Source organism: Phocoena phocoena, chromosome X (assembly GCF_963924675.1).
Source record: "Phocoena phocoena chromosome X, mPhoPho1.1, whole genome shotgun sequence".
Classification (NCBI taxonomy): domain Eukaryota; kingdom Metazoa; phylum Chordata; class Mammalia; order Artiodactyla; family Phocoenidae; genus Phocoena; species Phocoena phocoena.
Window position 1 is genome coordinate 24,844,183 of NC_089240.1, and position 23,286 is coordinate 24,867,468.

The following is a 23,286-nucleotide window of genomic DNA, read 5'->3' on the forward strand; positions in this document are numbered from 1 at the left end:
AGAAGAAAAGAAAAGAAAATAGTCATCAAGAAGAGTTCTTGAATATTGCTTCACCTGGATTACCCGAGGGAACATCTAAAATTTCCAATGCCTAGGTTGCAACCATGACCAGTTAACTCAGAATCTTGGGGTGATGCTTGACTTGAGCACTTTTTAAAAATTCCCCTGTATGCAGGTAAATTTGAGAAACACCGATCTAGGAGTACAGGAAAAGCTGTCAACTAAGAAATGGAGTAAGATTGCTGGGTCATGCTAAGTGCCAGTTTGAAGTTAGTGGTCCTGAATTTAGAATGAGACTAGTCAGAATGATTGTGTGTTTTTCTCCCCAGAGGACTGAACAACGTGAGAATGAGCAAGGAGTAATTGGAGGGTTGGCTATAGCTGGAGTTTAAGATTTCTCAAGTGAGCACCAGAAGTGAGAGGGGCAAAGGGATTTGAGAGTTTATGCAAGTAAGTGGTTATAATGGTAACCATGGAGTTTATGCTTGATAAGAAGAGAAGTGAGGACAGGAAGGGTGTGAGGGATGGTGAAAAGCTAGTGGAATGAATGGATTGCTGGGCATGATGATAGAAAAGAGTTGTTGGAATGGGGGGTACTAGATGGAGTCCTCTGGAAACTTAGGAAGTGAAGATTTGAAAGTGTAATGCTTAAAGCTGAGCTTATGTCAAAACTCGGGTATGACCGTGGGACCAAGTGGTCATGGCAGAGTGGAAGACAAGATCTCTGGAGTGAAAGAGTTCAGTGAATTAGTAGGCCAAAGTGGTGAGAGAATTGTTTTTCAATGGATACTTGAAGTACCATAAATTATGACAAGAGTCATATTGGAGAGAGTGACAGTAAGCCAGGAGCTAAAATCTTTGGGCAATGAGGGGGCACCACACTCACTTGGATAGCTCTTTATTCCCCTACTTTCAGAGAGACCGTTTCCTCTTTAGACACTTAACAATGCAACAATGTGAATTTTCTTGTACTTAATTCAAGATACTTTCAGGTGTAACCAGATATTAGCAGTTTCCTTTTTGCCCTACTTTATACTGGCTATTAGTGATTCACTAGTTTCTAAGGCTAATTGTGTCATCATTGCTTTTTACACTTAAAGATACAATATCCAGTCATTGTTTGGGTAGAGGCAATTTTTCTTCTTGAAAGAATATACCTCTTAGCTACAAGATTGGTCCAGCAATGGTAATAGAATTACTCTCCATGGAGAATACATTTTGTTTCTCTTGCTCTCACTTTTAGTATTAGCCTTAATCTGAAAGCAAAATCAGCAATCCTAAAGCAAAAAGAAAATGATTATATTTCTGAAAACAGTCAGAAAAATTAGCAGCACACTGAATATATATTTCAATCTCTTGGGTAAGAAGTTTGTTGTGGTGGCGGTTTATTTTTGTTTTCCCCTTGGGTATGGCAGTATGTTATAGGAAAAATGCAGCATGTTGATAAAAATCCTATTAAATATTTCAAAAGTTGAAAATACCTGAAGCCCTTAATCCACTACATCAAATGGTAAATGATTCCCAGTGATAGAGTTCTCTGTATTCCAAGTTCAGAACTGACTGATGGATATTTTCAGACCATCCCTGAAATTATAGTGTATTTGAACAATGTGAATATTTGAGGTGTGGAGTACAAATGTTCACCTTTCTATGTCTGAGATAGAAGAGCTTTTGAGCTGAGATTGTGATTCACTGCCTCGCTCCATATCAATCACTAAACATGCAAATTGTCTCGATTCCTGGCAGATTCATTGAGACCGAATAGCTCTCTGTCACTTGGAGGGAGTTTTCTTCTCCCACCTCCAATCCTTTACACAGGCTATTTCACAAGAGGAAACTAATTTCTTACCTCAATTTTCTCACCTCTTTAAATTGCCGTTGTCTCTTCCAGCACATCTTTACGGATTAATTTAGAGCATACTCCCACTCCACTAAATGTTCCTGACCAGTCTTAGGCACTCATATTTATATATCAAGTCAAAAGTTTGTTAGCATGTGGGAAGTTTCTTTTATTCATTAGTTGCTATATTCTCTATTTAAATAATCCTACTTATATTAGCAGTCTCATTTCCGTTTTGCCTTTCCCACAGAAGTGCTTCATCAAATAGCTGAAACCTGGAGTTGGTCCCCCTTAGTATAGATCATGGACCTCACTCTGTACATTCTCTGCCACATTCCACATGTGTGTGATTGTAATTGATTTGGAGATTTGACTTTTTAAGTAAAATACTCTGGAGTAAGAGTTTTCTGTCAAGAGGGGGTTTGCAGTTGTGTTGAAGACAGATGCATATCTGAGTCACCTAGGTACTTCCTTCCTCCCTCCCTCCCTCCCTCTCTCCCTCCCTCCCTCCTTCCTCCCTCCCTCCCTCCCTCCCTCCCTCCCTCCCTCCATCCCTCCCTCCCTCCCTCTCTCCCTCCCTCCTTCCTCCCTCCCTCCCTCCCTCCCTCCCTCCCTCCCTCCATCCCTCCCTCCCTCCCTCTCTCCCTCCCTCCCTCTCTCCCTCCCTATAAGATACATACTCTTTACTTCCAGCTCACCCCACAAACCAGGTATCTGAAATGTGATCAAATTCTGTGCTTAGCCCAGTGTTGCAGGTAGAATGAGCTTCCAGTAGGTTCACTTGACAAGAGGCCTAGTGCACATTCTCACGCATCATGCATGTCCCTCAAAGGAGACCTCCTTATTAAGAGCGATGCTAAGTAATTGATGATTGTAATCATGGATTTTTAATTAAAACATCTGAAATGAATCCTAAAATGATCTAAAAGTCTGCATTTTTATTTTGTTTTACAGACAAGGAAATTGAACCAGTCCTATTTAAAGACTCCAAAACCAATACTTTTTCTACTATACCATAATGCCTCTCAAATAAGTATTTGCTGATTAGTAGCTCTATGCAAGAAAGTGTATCAAGGCATTTAAAATGTTTAAAGGGATGGTTCCTTCCTCAAGGCCCTCAACATCTAGTTGGTGAGATAATGAAAACTCTTTTTGCCTCTCCCATACTCTTTAGCAGGATGTCCATAATGCGTGATGATCCATATTGTGGTTCCTTCTCTTCTCCTTCCAACCTTGTCTTCCTCTTTACCTCCTAAATATGAGGGAAATGTAGAGCTGCCCTTCTGGGTGGTAAAAGGGGCCTAACCCAGAGGCGTTGTTCACCGCAGTTAGGGGAAGGACTGAAGGGAAGCCTGAACCTTCTCCCTTTTGTGCCTGCTCATAACTACTCCTGCAGTATCCTAACTCAGCCCAGCCCTAATTTTCCCCACCTCTTGAAACCCTCATCATCATTTAAGGCCCAGAGGTAGTGTTGTCTCCTTCATCTGGCCCTCCCTTCCACTCCCCCAGCCCTTCTCCCATGACTGCTCTTGGGTTTCCACCGAGCTCCCATCCCTGTCCTATGCGTATGTATCAAACACTTATTGAAAGCTTTTAATACATCAGGCTCTTTGACAAGAATTGAAGGACAGAGCAGGTATCCCTCTAATTTGAGGGCACTTTCTTCTCCATTCTTCTTGACAACTGATTAGTTAAGCAAAATCTGATGGGTGGTGTGGTATCTGGTTTCTCTTTCAGTGTCAGGTTCACCTTAGGGGGCTGTGTATCCATTTGCCTATTTGATTTGCAGTTGTTTTCCAGTAGCACTGTCTGACTGTTTGCCGGTATATATACTTTTCTTAGGTCCTCTGGGCAGCCTGCTATAATCATTTGTGAGAAAGCTCTTTGGGAACCAACTCATGAGCACTGGAATCAAAACTTGGCTTCCGTCTTACAATTTCCTCATTTATAATATGGGGATAATTATAGTACCTCCCTTACAGAGTTGTTGTAAGGATTAACAGAGCTTTTACATGTAAAGCACCTAGGATACAGGAAGCACTCAGTAAATATTACTATTCATATGGTGTTCTTCAGTAATCAAAATATAACACCACACAGTTTGCATTCAGTACCTTTCTTTTACTGAAGCTTCTAATCAAATAAGAGTATGTATTCCATTTATTGTTAACATTTTGCTTTTAAGAGAGCTTGAGCTATATTTCAGAGTCAAATCAGGTAGAGGCACCAATACATTAAATTATGCATCTTGGATCATAAATTCAGTAGTGAAATGCAAAGATCTGACCACGGGGTCAGTGTTTCTGCCGCTAAACCTGGATGTCATTAACTTTCCTGTTTCTCTACTTAGTTACTCTTGTTCAAAGGTTTTAAACATATCAACATCGTTCTTAATTAGAGAGCAGTACAGGCGCACCTTTATTTTGTCGTGCTTCACTTTATTGCACTTTGCAGATATTGTGTATTTTACAAATTGAAGGTTTTTGGCAACCCTACATTGAGCAAGTTATTGGCACCATTTTTTCCAAAGGCATATACTCACTTTGTGTCGCTGTGTCACATTTTGGTAATTCTCACAATATTTCAAACTTTAAAATTATTATTATATTTGTTACGGTGATCCGTGATCAGTGATCTTTGAAGTTACTATTGTAATTGTTTTGGGATGCAGTGAACCACACTCATATAAGATAACGAACTTAATCGGTAAATGTTGTGTGTGTTCTGACTGCTCCACCGACAGGCCAATCCCCTGTCTCTCTCCATCTCCTCAGGCCTCCCTATTCCCTCAGACACAACAATATTGAAATTAGGCCACTTACTAACTCTACAGTGGCCTCTAAGTGTTCAAGTGAAAGAAAGAGTCACACATCTTCCATTTTAAATCAAAAGCTGGAAACTATTAAGCTTAGTGAGGAAGGCATGTTGAAAGCTGAGACTGGCTGAAGGCTAGGCCTCTTGCACCAGTTAACCAAGTTGTGAATGCAAAGCAAAAGCTCTTGAAGGAAATGAACAGCGCTACTCCAGTGAACACACAGATGATAAGAAAGCAAAAAAGCCTTATTGCTGATATGGAGAAAGTTTGAGCGGTCTGGATAGAAGATCAAACCAGCTACAAGATTCCTTTAAGGCAAAACCTAATCCTGAGCAATGCCCTAACTCTCTTCAATTCTGTGAAGGCTGAGAGAGGTGAGGAAGTTGCAGAAGAAAAGTTTGGAACTAGCAGAGGTTGGTTAATGAGGTTTAAGGAAAGAAGTCATCTCCATAATGTAAAAGTGCAAGGTGAAGCAGCAAGTGTGGATGTAGAAGCTGCAGCAAGTTACCCAGAGGATCTAGTTAAGATAATTAATGAAGATGGCTATACTAAACAGTGAGTTTTCAATGTAAATAGAACTGCCCTGTATTGGAAGAAGATGCCATCTAGGATTTTCATAGCTAGAGAGGAGAAGTCAATACCTGGCTTCAAAGCCTCAAAGGACAGGCTGACTCTCTTGTTAGGGGCTAATGCAGCTGGTGACTTTAAGTTGAAGCCAATGCTCATTTAACATTTTGAAAATCCTAGGGCCCTTAAGAATATGCTAAATCTACTCTGCCTGTGCTCTATAAATGGAACAAGAAAGCCTGGATGACAGCATACGTGTTTACAACATGATTTACTGAATATTTTAAGCCCACTCTTGAGACCTAATGTTCAGAGAAAAAGATTCCTGTCAAAATATTACTGCTCATTGACAATGCACCTGGTCACTTGAGCTCTGGTGAAGATGCACAGTGAATGAGATGAAAATTTTCATTCCTGCTAACTAACAGAGTATCCATTCTGCAGCCCATGGGTCAAGTACTTTCGACTTTCAAGTCTCATTATTTTAAGAAATACATTTCAGATGGCTATAGCTACCATAGCTAGTGACTCCTCTAATGGATCTGAGCAGAGTAAATTGAAAACCTCAGGAAAGGATTCACCATTCTAGTTGCCATTAAGAAAAGTTGTGGGCTTCCCTGGTGGCGCAGTGGTTGAGAGTCCACCTGCCGATGCAGGGGACACGGGTTCGTGCCCCGGTCCAGGAAGATCCCACATGCCGCGGAGCGGCTGGGCCCGTGAGCCAAGGCCGCTGAGCCTGCGCGTCCGGAGCCTGTGCTCCACAACGGGAGAGGCCACAACAGTGAGAGGCCCGCGTACCGGAAAAAAAAAAAAAAAAAAAAAAAAAGAACAGTTGTGAGTCATGGGAAGAGGTCAAAATATCAACATTGACAGGAGTTTGGAAGAAGTTGATTCCAACTGTCCTGGATGACTGAGGGGTTCAAGACTTCAGTGGAGGAAGTAATTGCAGATGTGATAGAAATAGCAAGAGAGCTAGAATTAAAAGTGGAGCCTGAAGATGTGACTGAATTGCTGCAATCTCATGATAGAACTTTAACAGATGAGGAGTTGTTTCTTGTGGATCCATGGTTTCTTGAGATGGAATCTACTCCTGATGAAGATACTGTAAAGATTGTTGAAATGACAACAAAGGATTTAGAATGTAGTTGATAAAGCAGCGGCAGTGTTTGAGAGGATTAACTCTAATTCTGAAAGAATTTCTTCCGTGGGTAAAATGCTATCAAACAGCATTGCATGCTGCAGAGAAGTTGTTTGTGAAAGGAAGAGTCACTTGATGTAGCAGACTTCACTGTTGTCTTATTTTAAGAAATTGCCACCCCGCCACCTCAACTTTCAGCGACCACCACCGTGATCAGTGAGCAGCCATCAACATTGAGGCAAGACCATCGGCCAGCAAAAAGAGTACTGGTAAAGGCTCAGATGATGGTTAGCATTTTTAGCAACAAAGTATTTCTAAGTTAAGGTATGTACATTGCTTTTTAGACATAATATTGCATACTTAATAGACTACAGTATAGTGAGAACATAACTTTTATATGCACTAGGAAACAAAAAATTCGTGTGATTCACTTTATTGTGATATTTGCTTTATTGTACTGGTCTGGAGCCAAACCTGGAATATCTCCCTTCTCTATGTGGGCAGCAGAGTGCGCTACTCCAAGAAGGCCCTGGGATTCTCAGTCTTTACCCTTTCCCAGCCCTCTTGGCAGCTCCCTGTCATTTGTGTAAAGCAGTATTAAAGTTAACCGAGTGTTCATCACTGCCTCTTTCTACATTCTATATTCCTTTAGCAACAGCTTTAATCTAAGGCATGTCTTCCTGAGTTCTCTTCCCTGACAGCTTATGATTTACTAAGGATTAGCATTAGCCTAGGAGCAGTGTACCTCCAGTCCTCTCTCAGCCATACTTAGACGTTTCCAATTCACACTGACCTTGAGGTTCATTTTTTGAGGGCATTTTTGTTCAACTGTTTGTTTCATGTATTAATCAGCAGTGCATTTTATTTCCATGTCATATTATTCTGATGTGAACAAAAAATGGTACAAAATATAGTTTTTATTTTCTTGATATTTATCTTATCCACTGGGTAGCTTTGATTGTAATAAAATTTTTAAAATAAAAATTATAATTAAAAAAAAATATATAATCCTGAATGAATAAAGTAGCCAAGTAATATAAGGAGGGAATGAGAATATGTCACAAAAATCTGTGTGATAAAAATTTCTACAACAGAAGTAGAAACAAGTCTGAGCATCTCTGGAAATTAGAACACAGAAGACATAAAAATGCATTATCACCGTCACTATTTTATATTCACTGCTTGAGGTGGAATAATGATAAAATATTTTTCTTGGAATATTTTATGCCACTAATAGGACCAAGAACATTTGAATAGCCTGTGTGTGACAAAATCCCAAAGTTTAGAACAGTGCTGTCCAATAGAATTTTCTGTTCTGATAGAAATTTCCGATATCTGCACTGTCTTAAGAGACTTAAGAGACTTCCAAATTACCCTTAAGATTGTCACCCACACAAGCTTTGTAGGTCACTGTGTGGCCATTCTCAGGCCATGCCACCCTATAAAGAAACACAAGTCCTATATCATATCTAACAACAACCAACAAAACAACCCACCAACCCAAACCAAACGTAAAACAACATTTAAAAAGTAAATTTGATATTTACTAATTTTTTGGAAAAGTGACAAAAATATTTGAATGTTTTCTTCACTCGTTGCTCTTCTTGAAGACCTCTCACCACGGTTCAGTGCTCCCTTCTCACTTCCCCTCCAAACACTGTCCCCAACTTACCTTTTCATATCATATGTCCCTCCACTCCCTCACTGGCCCCCTCATCTCACCCCTTCTCTAGACCTTTTCAGTTCTGCCTCTGTACCCATTATCCCATCCAACACATCAACAGGCCCCTGACTAAGAACAGGAAACACAAAACCCTCATCCCCAGAGAGCGGATGGGACAGGCTGTAATTCTTCCATAAGAATAAACATTTGCAAGGTCTAACTTTGGGTTATATATTAGAATCATTTATAGATGTTACCCTTTTTCTACCCTCTAGGCAAGATTATTTCTAATCTGAATTTCATGAAGCCTGTAGAGTTTCAGAAAAAGCTAATGTTTACTGAATGCCTTGAGTAGTAGCAGCACCCCAAGGCAAGAATGAACATCTCAAGGTCTCTTCTACCTCTTTGATCTTATGAAAAAATGAATAATAAATATACACACTAGATATGATGCAAACCAATGAGCAAATGAGTTTGTAAGTGAAAGTAATTACAGGGAAAAACAAAAAACCAGTTGCCCTCCATCTTCCCTGAATTGGGAGCTTATCCTTTAGACTTTAGGTTTTATTCATTTGGGATTCATTCAACAAATATTTGTTGAGTCTTGACTGTGTGTTAGGCACTGTTTTTAAGGTGATTTATATGTATTGCTAATTAAAAAAAAAGATTGTGGTCCTTGCCCATATAGAACCTACAAACTATAAGGGATGCAGACAGAAAACAACAAAACCCATAACATAAATATAAAATTACCATTTGAGATCGCTGTAATGGAGGAATGAATGCAGTTGAATGATAAAATATGGCAGGATAGGGATGCTATACAAATGCGTGGCTGTTAGAAACTAAGTCCTCCATAAAATACAGAGTACGATATATACAGAGGTTTTCTTTCATGATTTTTAGATTTGACTTTGGTATCTGTCCTTTTATATATTATACATTGTTATCCAAAAATGGCCTTTGGTAAAACATAGTCTGACCTTTTGAATAGCAGATGTGAAATGAAAACTTTAGGTCATGCCATGAAGGTGCTGAATGCCAGTCAAAAGTTGAGTTTGAGTGACATTTCCCGTTTTGCCTAATGAGCACTAGCAAGGCAGTTGTTTGCATTTTAAAAAGTTGTCCATTTATTTTATGAAAACGAATGGAAATCAAAAAATGAAGTGCAGACATTGATAAGAAGGATAGTCCCATGAAAATTATACATGTCGCATTAGCCTCTCATCTAACATGAGACATAAAGTGGTAGATCGTGGGCTCCACTGGGAAGAAAAATCAAAGAGTACAGGTGACATGTTAGTACTACAGCATCCTCAAAGTTGAACCCAAAAGTTGAGACCTAATTGAGTATTTTTTAAATATATGCTAAGTCTCATGGAATGGGAACCTGTCATATGAGTCTATTCAACTTTTGCACATTGAAAACTTCATTTAAAAATTCATTATGTAGACATTAATTGGAGTATTTCTTATACATTGTATTTATTCCCAAGGTGTTATTTCTTTCCATTTTATATCTGATAAAATGGATATTAAGTAACTTGAGGAACATAATGTAGCTAGGAAATTGCATAGATAGGATTCAAATTCAGAATGATCTGGCTTCCAAGCTCATGTTTGGTTTTTGTGTGTGTGGTGAATGACATTTTTAAAAGTATATCTTTCATGGGTTTTAGTTGAATCACCACAAAACTGTTCTCTTCCTCCACTCATGTAGACAGAAATAAAGAGTAAAATTGCAGCAGACAAAAGAGTAGTTGAAATATGCTCCTTTTTCCTGCTGTTGTCAAGGATGAGAACTTGAGATCCTGTTTTCTTTTTAAAACCTAGTTTACTTTCCTGCACAGAAAAGGCATCAATTTATTTTTTAGAAATTTACTAAGTGTTTTTGCTAATCCCAAAGGGAGGAGTATTGTTTTAGGATTAAGTGTAGTCAATTGGTATTAGGAAGTTGGGAAGTAAAGTGCAAAATTCTATTAAAGACTTAGCGATTTGAATTTATCAAACGAAGAGCCGTTCTTTAATGTATTTGTACCTTGAGGTATATGCAGAGTTCTGTTTCAACTTTTAGACCTTATCTTTGAATTTTCACTGATACCGTAAGAAACATTAACTTATTCATATTTTAGGATTTATCTTTTCATCATCCTGGATACACATATATAGAAAGAGTATCTCCTTTGTGTGTTTAATTTTGAAATAATGCCTGTGGTCAATTCCCCACCATTAGGGAAGGTGTAGGTTTTGCTAAGAGTCTGAAAATCTGTACAGGAAAATTGTTTTAGATAATATTCCAGAGGTTACTTGGTCTAATATAGAAGCAAAGTCAATTTATATAGCAGTTTTCTTTGCAGAAATGTGGCCCTATCAGAGACTCGGTGCTCCACTGTTGGGTGGAAAAATTACACTGGCTGATTTCAGAAGTTACCGTGGGAACACATTTTATTTAGCACAGTTTTGCTGCTCAAGTCAGAAACCTGGATGCTTTGATCTTCCTGAAGTATCGAAAATAAAAACTCATGAAATCTGACATCCCACCTGCTCCTTTATCTGGGCTAAATGCGGTGGTAAACTTTTCTTGAGGTTGAAATATTTGAAAGGAAAATCAGTACACACAAACATGCAGACGCACATACATATATTTCTTTACTTGGACAATGATGTCCAATCCTAATTACTAAATTCATATATTGCACCTTCCCAGGGAATATAGAGTAGTATTGTTATCAAGATATTATGCCACACATATCCTCACTGGCTACCTTCCCTCTCAGCTCTCCTTGGTGGCTTGTTGGATTAAAAGAGAGAAGCACAAGTCTTACGTGAAGGGCTATGTTGGCAAATGGTGGTTTTTATCTTCATAGTTTTACCAAATGTCTGAATTGACTTTGTCATTTATTAGAATAAGTGTGATGAATGCCCTCTGTGTGTGCATCAGGACAAGTGGTCTAATCAAGTTCAACTGTTCTGTGTCTATTTGGCTCGGCTTAATTAAAATTCAGCCCTGCTTTTGAGCAAGCCGCAGTGGTTTGGCAGACCTTCAAAGGGCTATACTGCAGCAGACAATAAAAGTGATAAAGGCACACAATAACAGTCAATACAATGGAAATACCCCTGTTACTTACAAATCAAGTAGGAGGCGGTTCCTTGAAGCAATCTCATCTGATTCTGGTGATAAAATTAAAATTTTGGAAATACTTTATTTCTAAGTTTGCCTACACTCTCCTTGTCAATGGGCTGCTTTTTTTTTTTGCTACTAATGAAGCAAATGAAAATGATAGTAAGATAAATCAGCACAGTACAAATCCTTTTTAAAATTGTACAACTCTTATTTCATTTGTTCTACACGTGGCTCAAAAATTGCGTGAAGGGTTTTTACCTGCATGAGGAAGAGAGCCCTAATTCATCTTCCATTCATTCGTGATTGTTGGTGGGGGGTTATATTCTTGGTGATCATCGTTTTTTATTCAGTCCACTGTTTTTGGCTGACTGCCCTGGTCCCAGATTTTCCCACAAACTGCCATCTGGCATTTTCACTGTCCCCCACATATAGCTCCTTCAGGACCTCCTGCAAGCTGGCTGGAGAATTTCACAGCTTGGGGGCATAGGAGTGTACATGAAGTTGCAGCCACTTCAGGATGGATTTCTCACCTACCACCTACATATCTGTCATTGCTAGATGTTTAGTGGAAAGAGCTGCTTGTGTGCTGGGGATCTGGAGACCTGGGAGGAAGCCCCGAAACACCTGTGGTTAGCTGTATTTTTAACTAATCTGCATTTGAAGAATGGAGGTTGAAAAAGCCAGATCTCTGTACTTCATATGTTCATCTTGGAGCGTTAGTGTATATAAATTCATAAGGAAAATGCTTCTGAAAATTCAAAGAGAGATTATTATTACTCTTACAGCACAAGTGATTATAGCGGCTGAAATTTATCAATGAGTGTTATTGTCCAGTTGGGCTGCATATGTAAATATCACTTCACATTGTAACAGATATAAAGGAAGGTTTCACGAGGTATTAAAAATGCATACACGGGGACACCAGTTGTTCAAGACGTGTTTTGATATAGTCTCTTCTCTTTGTGTGTTTTAGGTTTGATGTTTAGCTTCTGGGTTTTATTCAAGCAGTGAGATAATTCTAATAAAGGCATGTTTCACCATTTTCTTAACGTTATCACTGACTTCTATAGCTGAAAGAGAGACGTGTTGGGATAGAGCCATCACAACTGTTCTCAGAATTCTAGCCAGTGGAATTGCCCGTTGCAAGGCCTAGATTCTGTGAAGTGTTTCTATGGTTCCATCCCAGTACATCTCTTATCAGCTGTAATGGAAGCCATGTGTTTTTCACTTTCTATTCTGTCCATTACCTATTCATTGTTCTCTTAAATTACCTAAAGCTTTCATTCTTTTGTTATTCTATTAAGATCACAAAGGGCAGAAAGTAAATTTGAAAGTGTTATTTAATTATTAATACAAGAACAAGCTACCTTAACACACTGAAAAAAAATCTTAATTTCAAATTTGAGAAACCAGATCAGGTGTTAATTTGTATTCAAGATGCCACATTAAGATAAGTTAATAGATAACTAATAAGAACCTGCTGTATAAAAAATAAATAAAATAAAATTTTAAAAAGATATGTTAATAGTCTTTGTAAAAAACCTATACCTGTAGTGATATACTAATACATATACAAGGGTCAGTGAAATTTCTGCTGTAGAGTATTGACTGTGATATTTCAATTTTGTATCAAATAATTATATAGATTCTAAATGTCTCTAAGACAAAGTTGTAAACACAACTAATATCATTTCTGTTCTTAGGTAATTTAATCAGGATCTCCATGTGAACAGAAAATGTAGAATAGTCAACGTTTATTCCTTCTTGAAATTTCCATCGTTTCTTTGTGTAGTAAATATTTTGGGAGAACAAATGTATGCTTGTAAAAACTGAAATTTTCTTAAAACATGTCATGCATATATTGCTCAACTTTATTCTAATATAGTTTATGGTAGAAAAAATTATTTCTAGGTAGTTACGTTAAACAGTTATGACAAAAAACAATGACTGTCAAGTAAAACAAATCAAGTATGCAATATTTTCAAGACGCTCAATGATTTGGTAAATTTTTGTATTTTGACAAGCAGATGTCTTCTCTGATATTGTTCCTTATGTTCTGAATTATAATGTGTTAAACCTGTATCAAAGCAACCAAACAAAGGTAAAAATCTCAGAGAGTCATCTCTCCAAAGTCAAACACAAATAAAAACTCTGATGGACCAGCAGCCACCAAGTTGATACCCCCGTTCTCCACCTGATCGGTTTCATTCCTGAATGGGCATAACCTTAATCTGCTTTGGGCATTATACTCAAACTTCATTAGTCTTTGTTTCAGTCTATCCCGTTTCTGAGCCAAATCCTCTAGCTTCCCTTTGAGATCATATCTAGAATAAGCTTACCTTGTTGTATTAGATCTCAGAAGTTTCTTAAAGCTAAATCAAGAATCATATCATTGGTAAGTAAAGTTTCATAGATCTGGAGAGGAGATATCTGCATCAAATGTGAATTAATCTAAAATCCTTTGACATACTAAATAGTTCTCTGTATCTGTGAAACAGACAAATATTCACTTTTTCTCTTCTGACTGTTGTCTCAAGCTTAAGTTTTGTAGTTTTTCTCCCCTCTCTTGCTCACTTTTTTTTGTTTTTTTAAACATCTTTATTGGGGTATAATTGCTTTACAATGGTGTGTTAGTTTCTGCTTTATAACAAAGTGAATCAGCTATACATATACATATGTTCCCATATGTCTTCCCTCTTGCGTCTCCCTCCCTCCCACTCTCCCCATCCCACACTTCCAGGCTGTCACAAAGCACCGAGCTAATATCCCTGTGCCTTGCGGCTGCTTCCCCCAGCTATCTACCTTACTACGTTTGTTAGTGTGTATATGTCCATGACTCTCTCTCGCCCTGTCAAAACTCACCCTTCCCCCTCCCCATATCCTCAAGTCCATTCTCCAGTAGGTCTGCGTCTTTATTCCTATCTTACCCCTAGGTTCTTCATGACATTTTTTCCCCTTAAATTCCATATATATGTGTTAGCATACGGTATTTGTCTTTTTCTTTCTGACTCACTTCACTCTGTATGACAGACTCTAGGTCTATCCATCTCATTACAAATAGCTCAATTTCATTTCTTTTTAAGGCTGAGTAATATTCCATTGTGTATATGTGCCACATCTTCTTTATCCATTCATCCGATGATGGGCGCTTAGGTTGTTTCCATGTCCTGGCTATTGTAAATAGAGCTGCAATGAACATTTTGGTGCATGACTCTTTTTGAATTTTGGTTTTCTCAGGGTATATGCCAAGTAGTGGGATTGCTGGGTCATATGGTAATTCTATTTGTAGTTTTTTAAGGAACCTCCATACTGTTCTCCACAGTGGCTGAACCAATTCTCTTGCTCACTTTTGACTCATATGTAAGAGTGAGGCTAAAGATATATGCCATAAAATTGCCAGAGGAGAAACAAGATAGGTGGAATCTGAGGCCAGCCACTCTGCCAGTGGATATCCATTAAGGCCTTTCCATATGCAGAGTCCACCAGCTACAAAGATATATGAGACCAGGACACACCTTTGGACATCTCCAAGCAAAGACTCGAAACGCCAGATTTGAGCACTCTTGTGTGATTCACCCAATAGTAATGATGTGTATATGTAGGATGGTTTTATTTTGGACTCTTTTTCTATTGAGTCTATGGGGGCTTTTGGAATAGGGATTTTTCTTCTATAATTTCAAACGCCTGAATGACATTCAGGTAAGAAACTCAGAACTCTAACTTCTCATACAATTTGGGACACAAGCTGTAATTTGTAAAAAGAAATGGCTAAACAAGTGTGTGTGGACATATACATCCTCACATATGGATGCTTTGGGAATGGAGGCTTGCCCTTAGAAATCAGAAATACAGGTTGCTGTTGTATCAACCTACATTTGACTCTAATTCTATTCTAAGTGTAACTCTTAGGTCTCTTTTTGAATTTGTTATGGGAGTCTTTTATTTTTCATTATTTTCATTGAAGTATAGTTGATTTTCAATACTAGTTTCAGGCATGCAACATAGCAATTCAGTATTTTTATAGATTACACTCCATTTAAAGCTATTATGAAGTAATGGCTATATTTCTCTGTGATACACAGTATATCCTTGTTGCTTATCTATTTTATACATAGTATAAATCCCATGCCATTATGCGAGTCTTTTAAAGAGACAGAAACACAGTCAAAATAAAAACCATGGCTTCCCTGGTGGCGCAGTGGTTGAGAGTCTGCCTGCCGATGCAGGGGACACAGGTTCGTGCCCCGGTCCGGGAAGATCCCACATGCCGCGGAGCGGCTGGGCCCGTGAGCCATGGCCGCTGAGCCTGTGCGTCCAGAGCCTGTGCTCCACAACGGGAGAGGCCACAACAGTGAGAGGGCCGCGTACCGCAAAAAAAAAACAAACAAAAAAAAGCAGGTAGATTCTGCTGTGTGTGTGTGCATGTGTTTATCTGTGAGAGAATGCACAAAATACTCTTACTTTTTACTTAGCTTCCTCAGGAAATGTTAAAACTATAAACACTAAAGCATGACTATCAAGAGCTTCAAAAGTTGGAGAACTCTCTGCATATCAGATAAAATATGAAACAGTGTTACAAAATGTAACTGGATCCATTTAAGATAGTTTAAAAGTGTATCAAAGAAAGATACATAGTGTGACGGGGTTATTGTTCTTCTGACCTCTTACTTTGATTTCATAATAAATAAAATATAGAAATCCCATGATAGCAGATGTATATCTCATTCTTGATCTTTCTGAAGTGGGATATATTGAGATTTTTTAAAAATCCTGAAATTTGATGGAAATAACAAAATGTAAGTATTTGGACCAGAGCTAATGTCTTTGCAGGGACTGAGATGATACTTGAATTGAAATTCTGTTTTCAAGAGTGACATAGAGACCTGAATCTATTTACATGGCATAGAACCTGAGAACAAAGCATTAATGAAAATACTCAGATAGAACTTTAGGTTCAAGGAGAGTACCTTTTTAATAAATGAAAATGCAGAATATAAAAACTCAAATAAGATATAGATGCACTCCATATGACTCACTAATAGTGTTTATCTTTTATTTAACAATTATTTAGCGAATGTCTCTTCTGTGGGATGCTATAGTAGGCGCTAGTAATTATGCAAGTAATAAGACAGACACAATTACTGACCTTATGGGCTTACGTTTGAATTTCTTGCTATAAAACTTGGTGCTCTTTCAAACAAACATAGGTTGAATTCTGGCTTTAATGTTTACTGACTGGATGATTTTGAATTTGAATAATTTTAGAGAAAACTAAGGCTTAAATAGAGTTTAAAACTTGGTGGTCAATGATGGAGCTGGGAAATGAGGTCAAGCTTATCTCACCCCTAAGTTAATACATTTTCCATTTTTCTAGATTAGATAATAAGTGTATAGGAGAGAATAAAAACTGCAAAGTTTTATAGAAATAACATAATTGTTACTCAATTTGATTTAATATTTCTTATAAATTTAGTTATATAATCAAATATTTATTAAATGCTTACTATTTGGCAAGCATAGTTTGAAATCTTGGGGATATTGTCAGAAACAAAAAACAAGGTCCCACTTCTCAAGTTCTAGTGTGGAAACATAGGTAATATAAAGTTATACGTGGAAAAATATCAAGTAGTGATAAGCACTATGGTGAAAATAAATCAGGGAAACTACTTTAGAGTAGATGATCAAGAAGTTTTTCCCAAATGGACGCGAATGACTAAAAGAGCCATCGATGCCAAGATGTGGGCAGGGACATTTGAGACAGAGGAAAAAAACTAGTGCAAAGACCCTGAGACTGGAATGAGCTTGACGTTTCAAGGACCTGAGAGAAGTCACATGGGACTAGAGCAGTAGCTCTCAGTGTGATTACCAGACTAGCAGCCTCTGCATGTGATTGCTTGAATATCATATTCTCGTTAATGTCCTTAACTTGAAAATTATACTTTGATTAAGTAAGACCTTAACAATTTGGGGAGATTGGGTGAAAAGTATACAGCACGATCTCTTTGTTCTATATTTGAAATTTATCTGTAAGTCTGAAAATATTTGCAAATGAAAATCTAAAGTAACTAGAGCAACTGTAAAAGCAAAGTGAAGGGTTTTAAGCAGTGGAGGCACTGTAGTGATGGGATCTAGTCTGTGTTTTAGGAAAAATATTCGTTCTGTGGTGTGGAAAATGGGTTGGAAGAGAGAACTAATGTTCATGCGATGACCAGCAGAGGGACTGTTACCATTGTCCAGAGGAGAAATGGTGGTGCCTCGGTCTGTCATGATGGTGGTGTAAGAGCTGTGGGCAAATCCGTAGTAGTAGGCTTTGAGGTTCTAATTGACAAGGCTTGCTGATGGATTGGCTGTGAGAGGGAGTGACAGAAATAGATCAAGGATGACTTAAGTTTTAGGCCTGAGCCACTGGATAGGTGCCAATGGTATTTACTGAGAAGTCAAAGATTGAAGTAAGAGATTGACAAATAATGACACTTGATTAATTTTATAAGTAAATTATTAAAGTAAATCTAAACAGACAATTCACAATACTTTTTTGTGATTAGTAGCTTTAGTGACAAATTTAGCTTGATGGATGCCATATTGGCTATAAATAAAGTAACTCACTTGGGTTTTCTCATATTTACCCTGAGATTTTTAATTGAATGCATTTTTTTTTTTTTTTTTTTTTTTTTTTTTTGCGTTATGCGGGCCTCTCACTGTTGTGGCCTCTCCCGTTGCGGAGCACAGGCTCCGGACGCGCAGGCTCAGCGGCCATGGCTCACGGGCCTAGCCGCTCCGTGGCATGTGGGATCTTCCCGGACCGGGGCACGAACCCGTGTCCCCTGCATCGGCAGGTGGACTCTCAACCACTGCGCCACCAGGGAAGCCCAATTGAATGCATTTCTGAAACATGAAATTGTGAAATATATTAAAGAAAATAACGATACCAACAGATATTCTTAATTTGCTCTTATGAATTTTTACATTTGTATGTAATTTGTCAGTTCACTAAGCAAATATTTGTGGAGTGGCTGCTTTGTACCAGGTGCTGCTCTGATCGCTGGGGATACACCACTGAAAAAAACAGACCAAAATTTCTGCCCTGTTGGAGTTTACATTCTAATATGCTTTAGTAGAGGTGAACCAGACAATTTAAGAAAAATAACTTAAATGTATGGCCTATGAGTAAAATAGATACTTTAGACAACAAGTAAAATGATTCTTAAGTCAGATGATATAGAGACAGAAACGAAACAGAGAAGGAGAATTGGTAACCTGAGGGGAGGAAGGGGTTGGGATCTGGAATGGATTTTAATTTAAAATAAAGTTGCTAGGAAAGATCTTGTTGATTAGGAACTGAGGGAGGGAGCTATGAGGATAACTGTTGAAAGAGCATTCCACCCAGTCTTTGACAAGTGATGAATTTGAGGCTCTCCTTCTAGAACATCTCATTGCCAAGCAAATTATTCTACTACTATCTGTCCTCTTAATGTACCTGGAAATTTCCTGTCTCCCGACCTTAATCTTCTTTTCTCTTCTCAGGTCAATAGCAGGGAAAGTGTGTAGTGGCCGAAGGAAAGACTGTCAACCAGGGAGAGATGTAGAAAGCTAACTTTGAGAAGTATCAGTATAGCAGGTGCATCCCCCAAAGCTTCCTGTGTATTGACATAAACTGCCACACACTTAGCAACTTCTACCAGCCAGAAAAAGGCTCATTCACTTCTTTTTTCAAAAACATATTTATTGGGATATAATTCACATACCACACAGTTAAGTCATTTAAGATGTAAAGTTCATTGGTGTTTAGACGTTCACAGAGTTGTGCAATCATCAACACAATTAATTTTAAAAGATTTTAATTACCCCCAAAAGAAACTCCATAGCCATTAATAGTCACTCCCCATTTCCCCTAGTCCAGCTCCCCTTCTTGTCTTAGCCCTAGGCAACCATCAGTCTACTTTCTGTCTTCATGGGTATGCCTATTCTGGACATCTGTAAAAATGGAATACAATATGCTGTCCTTTGTGACCGGCTTCTTTCACCTTTTCTTTTTGGCTGCATCGGGTCTTTGCTGCTGTGTGTGGGCTTTCTCTTTAGTTGTGGCGAGCGGGGGCTACTCTTCGTTGTGGTTTGTGGGCTTCTCATTGCAGTGACTTCTCTTGTTGTGGAGCACGGGCTCTAGGCGCATGGGCTTCAGTAGCTGCAGCACGCGGGCTCAGCTGCAGCACGTGGGCTCAGTAGCTGTGGCTCGTGGGCTCAGTAGTTGTGGCTCGCAGGCTCTAGAGTGCAGGCGCAGTAGTTGTGGCGCACGGGCTTGGTTGCTTTGCGGCATGTGGGATCCTCCCAGACCAGGGATCGAACTTGTGTCCCCTGCATTGGCAGGCGGATTCTTAACCACTGCGCCACCAGGGAAGTCCCTCACTTAATACGTTTTTTAAGATTCATCCATGTTGCAGATTCATCAGTACTTCACTTATTTTTATTGCAAAGTAATAGTCCATTGTATGGATATACCACATTTTATTTACCCATTCATCATTTGATGTTCATTTGGGTTGTTTCCACTTTGGGCTATTATGAATAATGCTGCTCTGAACATCTTGGGGCAAGTTTTTGTGTGGACATATATGTTTTCGATTCTCTTGGGTATATTACTAGGAGTGGAATTGGTGGATTGTATGGTAACTCTATGTTTAACCTTTTGAGAAACTGCCAGACTGTTCCCAAAGTGGCTCCAGTATTTTATATTCCAAACAGCACTGTTATTATGATTCTGATTTCTCTATATCTTCGCCAACAGTATTTGTCCTTTTTTTGTGTGGCAAAGTACACATAGCATAAATTTTACTGTTTTAACCATTTTAAAGTATGCGAGTCTGTGGCATTAAGTACATTTACAGCATTGTGCAACCATCAGCATTATCTAGTCTCAGACTTTTTTCGTTATTTGATTATAGCTCTCATTGTGCTTTTTATTTCTTTGGTAATGATTTTGAGCATCCTTTCATGTGATTATTGGCCATTTATCATCTTCCCTGGAGAAATGTGTATTAAAACCTGTTGTAAAATTTTAAATTATTTGTCTTTTCATTTATTGAGCTGTAATAGTGAAAAGACTCAAGTTAACAATGAATGTGTTACATGAAAAAAATCAACCACTCAATGCTGTCACTTTAAATATATTTGCCACCTCACACCAGTCAGAATGGGCGTCATCAAAAAGTCTACAAACAACAAATTCTGGAGAGGGTGTGGAGAAAAGGGAACCCTCTTGCACTGTTGGTGGGAATGTAAATTGATACAGCCACTATGGGGAACAGTATGGAGGTTCCTTACAAAACTAAAAATAGAACTACCATATGACCCAGCAATCCCACTACTGGGCATATATCCTGAGAAAACCATAATTGAAAAAGAGTCATGTACCACAATGTTCATTGCAGCACTATTTACAATAGCCAGGACATGGAAGCAACTAAGTGTCCATCAACAGATGAATGGATAAAGAAGATGTGGCACATATATACAATGGAACATTACTCAGCCATAAAAAGAAACGAAATTGAGTTATTTGCAGTGAGGTGGATGGACCTAGAGACTGTCATACAGAGTGAAGTAAGTCAGAAAGAGAGAAACAGATACTGTATGCTAACACATATATATTGAATCTTATTAAAAAAAATGGTTCAGAAGAACCTAGGGGCAGGACAGGAATAAAGACGCAGATGTAGAGAAAGGACTTGAGGACACAGGGAGGGGGAAGCGTAAGCTGGGACAAAGTGAGAGAATGGCATGGACATATATACACTACCAAATATAAAACAGATAGCTAGTGGGAAGCAGCCGCATAGCACAGGGAGATCAGCTTGGTGCTTTGTGACCACCTAGAGGGGTGGGATAGGGAGGGTGGAAGGGAGACGCAAGAGGGAGGAGATATGGCGATATATGTATATGTATAGCTGATTCACTTTGTTATAAAGCAGAAACTAACACACCATTGTAAAGCAATTATACTCCAATAAAGATGTTAAAAAATATATATATATATATTTGCCAGTGATCCTGGGCTTACCTAGTATGAATATATGGCATCAGAACATTTAGGTTGGGTGACTGTATGTTCAAGATAGTGTGGAAGAAATTGGCCAAAAAGCAAACACTTTCACACCCTTGTCTCTGAGGACGTCCCTCTCTGAAAAACACATATGAAGAAATACGTTGAAAGATATAAGCATTTGTGGTGTAACATTAATTTATAGGATATGAATTTGTTTTGTTATAAACTACCAGAAAGTACTTTGAAGAGGATTTTTCTTAAATCATACTCTTGAGGAAAGTATTAGATAAAAATTTCTTATTCCACATTTCTTCACATACATGTACTTATTAGCAAGTTGCCGCTAAGAGTTGATATGTTGAGGACATTTGATCTATAGTTTTTGAGAGCTGAATGGAACCTTCCGTTTCCGCAGTTGAAATGGAATATGGTTCACGATGAGACTTGGGGTAACTGATGGACATTTTGCCCCCTTTTAGGTCCATCATTTATTTTTGTGTGGCAGGGCAGAGACAAGTGAGAGAGTGTGAGAGCTCATTTTACTTTCAAGTAGGTAACTACAGATATGTACAATTATTATTAAACTGAAAAGGAAGTGATGACAAAGCCAAGATCCTGGATATCCTAACTATTTGCAATTTCTTAGTCTGTGTTTGAAAAAGTTTAGTCCTTTCCAAGATCCCAAGGCTCTTCCCACCCCCACCCTCCCGCCCCAACCAGATTTGTTCCAGGCAATAGTAAATACACCGGGTATTCAAGGGAAAATATTCACTTTTAAAGGCAGTTTTGAGGGAGTCTCTTAAGACAGTGAAAGGAGCCACATGGTGTGCAGACCATTCTACAAAGTTATGATTACTTTGGTTAAAGCCTTTGGTTTCTGCGTGAAAAAGTTGTCATGGCAGAAAAATCCCCTTTACCCTTAGTGCAGCTGGGCTTGTCCAAGGAAGGCTTTTCCCAGGTTAGTGTTCTGTCTACATTGGGCGTTTGCAAGTCTGTTGTACTTAGAGTAGTTAAACCAGTTCTGTTGAACCAAGTTGGCAAAAAACACAAATGAGCCAATGTTAATTTTTTTCAGCTCAGTATGGCTTAATTGCCTTTTCTCCCCCAAGTTTTCACCTCTTAGCAGGCCTTTTCTGCCTAGCATCAGAAATAACAACTGAGACTATTCAGGGGGAAAAAATGGCATTCTTCCAAAAGAGAAAGTGAACTTCAACACAATTCCTAGATTCAGAAGGATTGCAAAGGAGAATTATTTCTGCCAGCTTTGGTCATTTGACAGCTACGATTCTCCTTCTCAAAGATGTCATCTTAAATCTCCTTCAATTTACTAATGAGAATCCTGCATTTAGTTCTTTGATGTTTATGATGAGAGAGAAAGAGGGAGAGAGGGAGGGAGGCAGGGGGTGGGGGGAGGAGAGAGAGAGAACTTTTACTCTGTTTATGTGATAAGTTTAAATGTAAGTAACTGTTCTACTTTTGGCTTTAAAATGTTATTTTTGCCTTCACAGCCTATGGATTTTAAATTGACACTCAATGTTTTTGCAAAAATGATTTTGAAGTAAATCTGTATGCAAAATAATAGGCTTTATTGCAGCTAGAGGAGTATTTATCTGAACAGATACAAAAGTGTTTCTGTAAAGAATGGGTCTATTTTAATTTATCAGCAACTAAGGGGAAGGTTAATGGCTATGATGTATCTTTTCTGTTGTGTGTGAAACATGCAGTGTTCCCCGCCATTGAGATTTATGGTGTGGAAGACAAAGCAGGTGCTATTCCAAGCCCTCTTTCACAACAGAGTGTAAACTCGGGCCTGAACTTATCTGTCAAAAAGTACAGTTATAAAAACGTGAGGAAAATCCTCGAATTTCGCACTTTTCCATACCTTGCCATCTCTAGGTCAGGAATTTAGCCAGCGTGATTAATGACCACTGTTATTTGCGAGCTTTCCAAGTCCCTACAGACATAATGAACTTGACTCTTCAGCCACGTAGAAGAGAACAGGCTGTTAGAGCTCCACACTATGACGAGTTCATAATTATGAGCTCTTTGCAGTTAGAAAGAAAGGAGAAAGAGAGAATGTCGTCTCCCCTCATTGCATAG

At 38.5% G+C, this 23,286-nt stretch overlaps 1 pseudogene; it reads left to right on the top strand.

Moving 5' to 3' along the window:
- The first annotated feature begins 678 nt into the window (after positions 1–678).
- On the top strand, positions 679–23,286 carry LOC136142036 (tigger transposable element-derived protein 1-like; annotated as a pseudogene).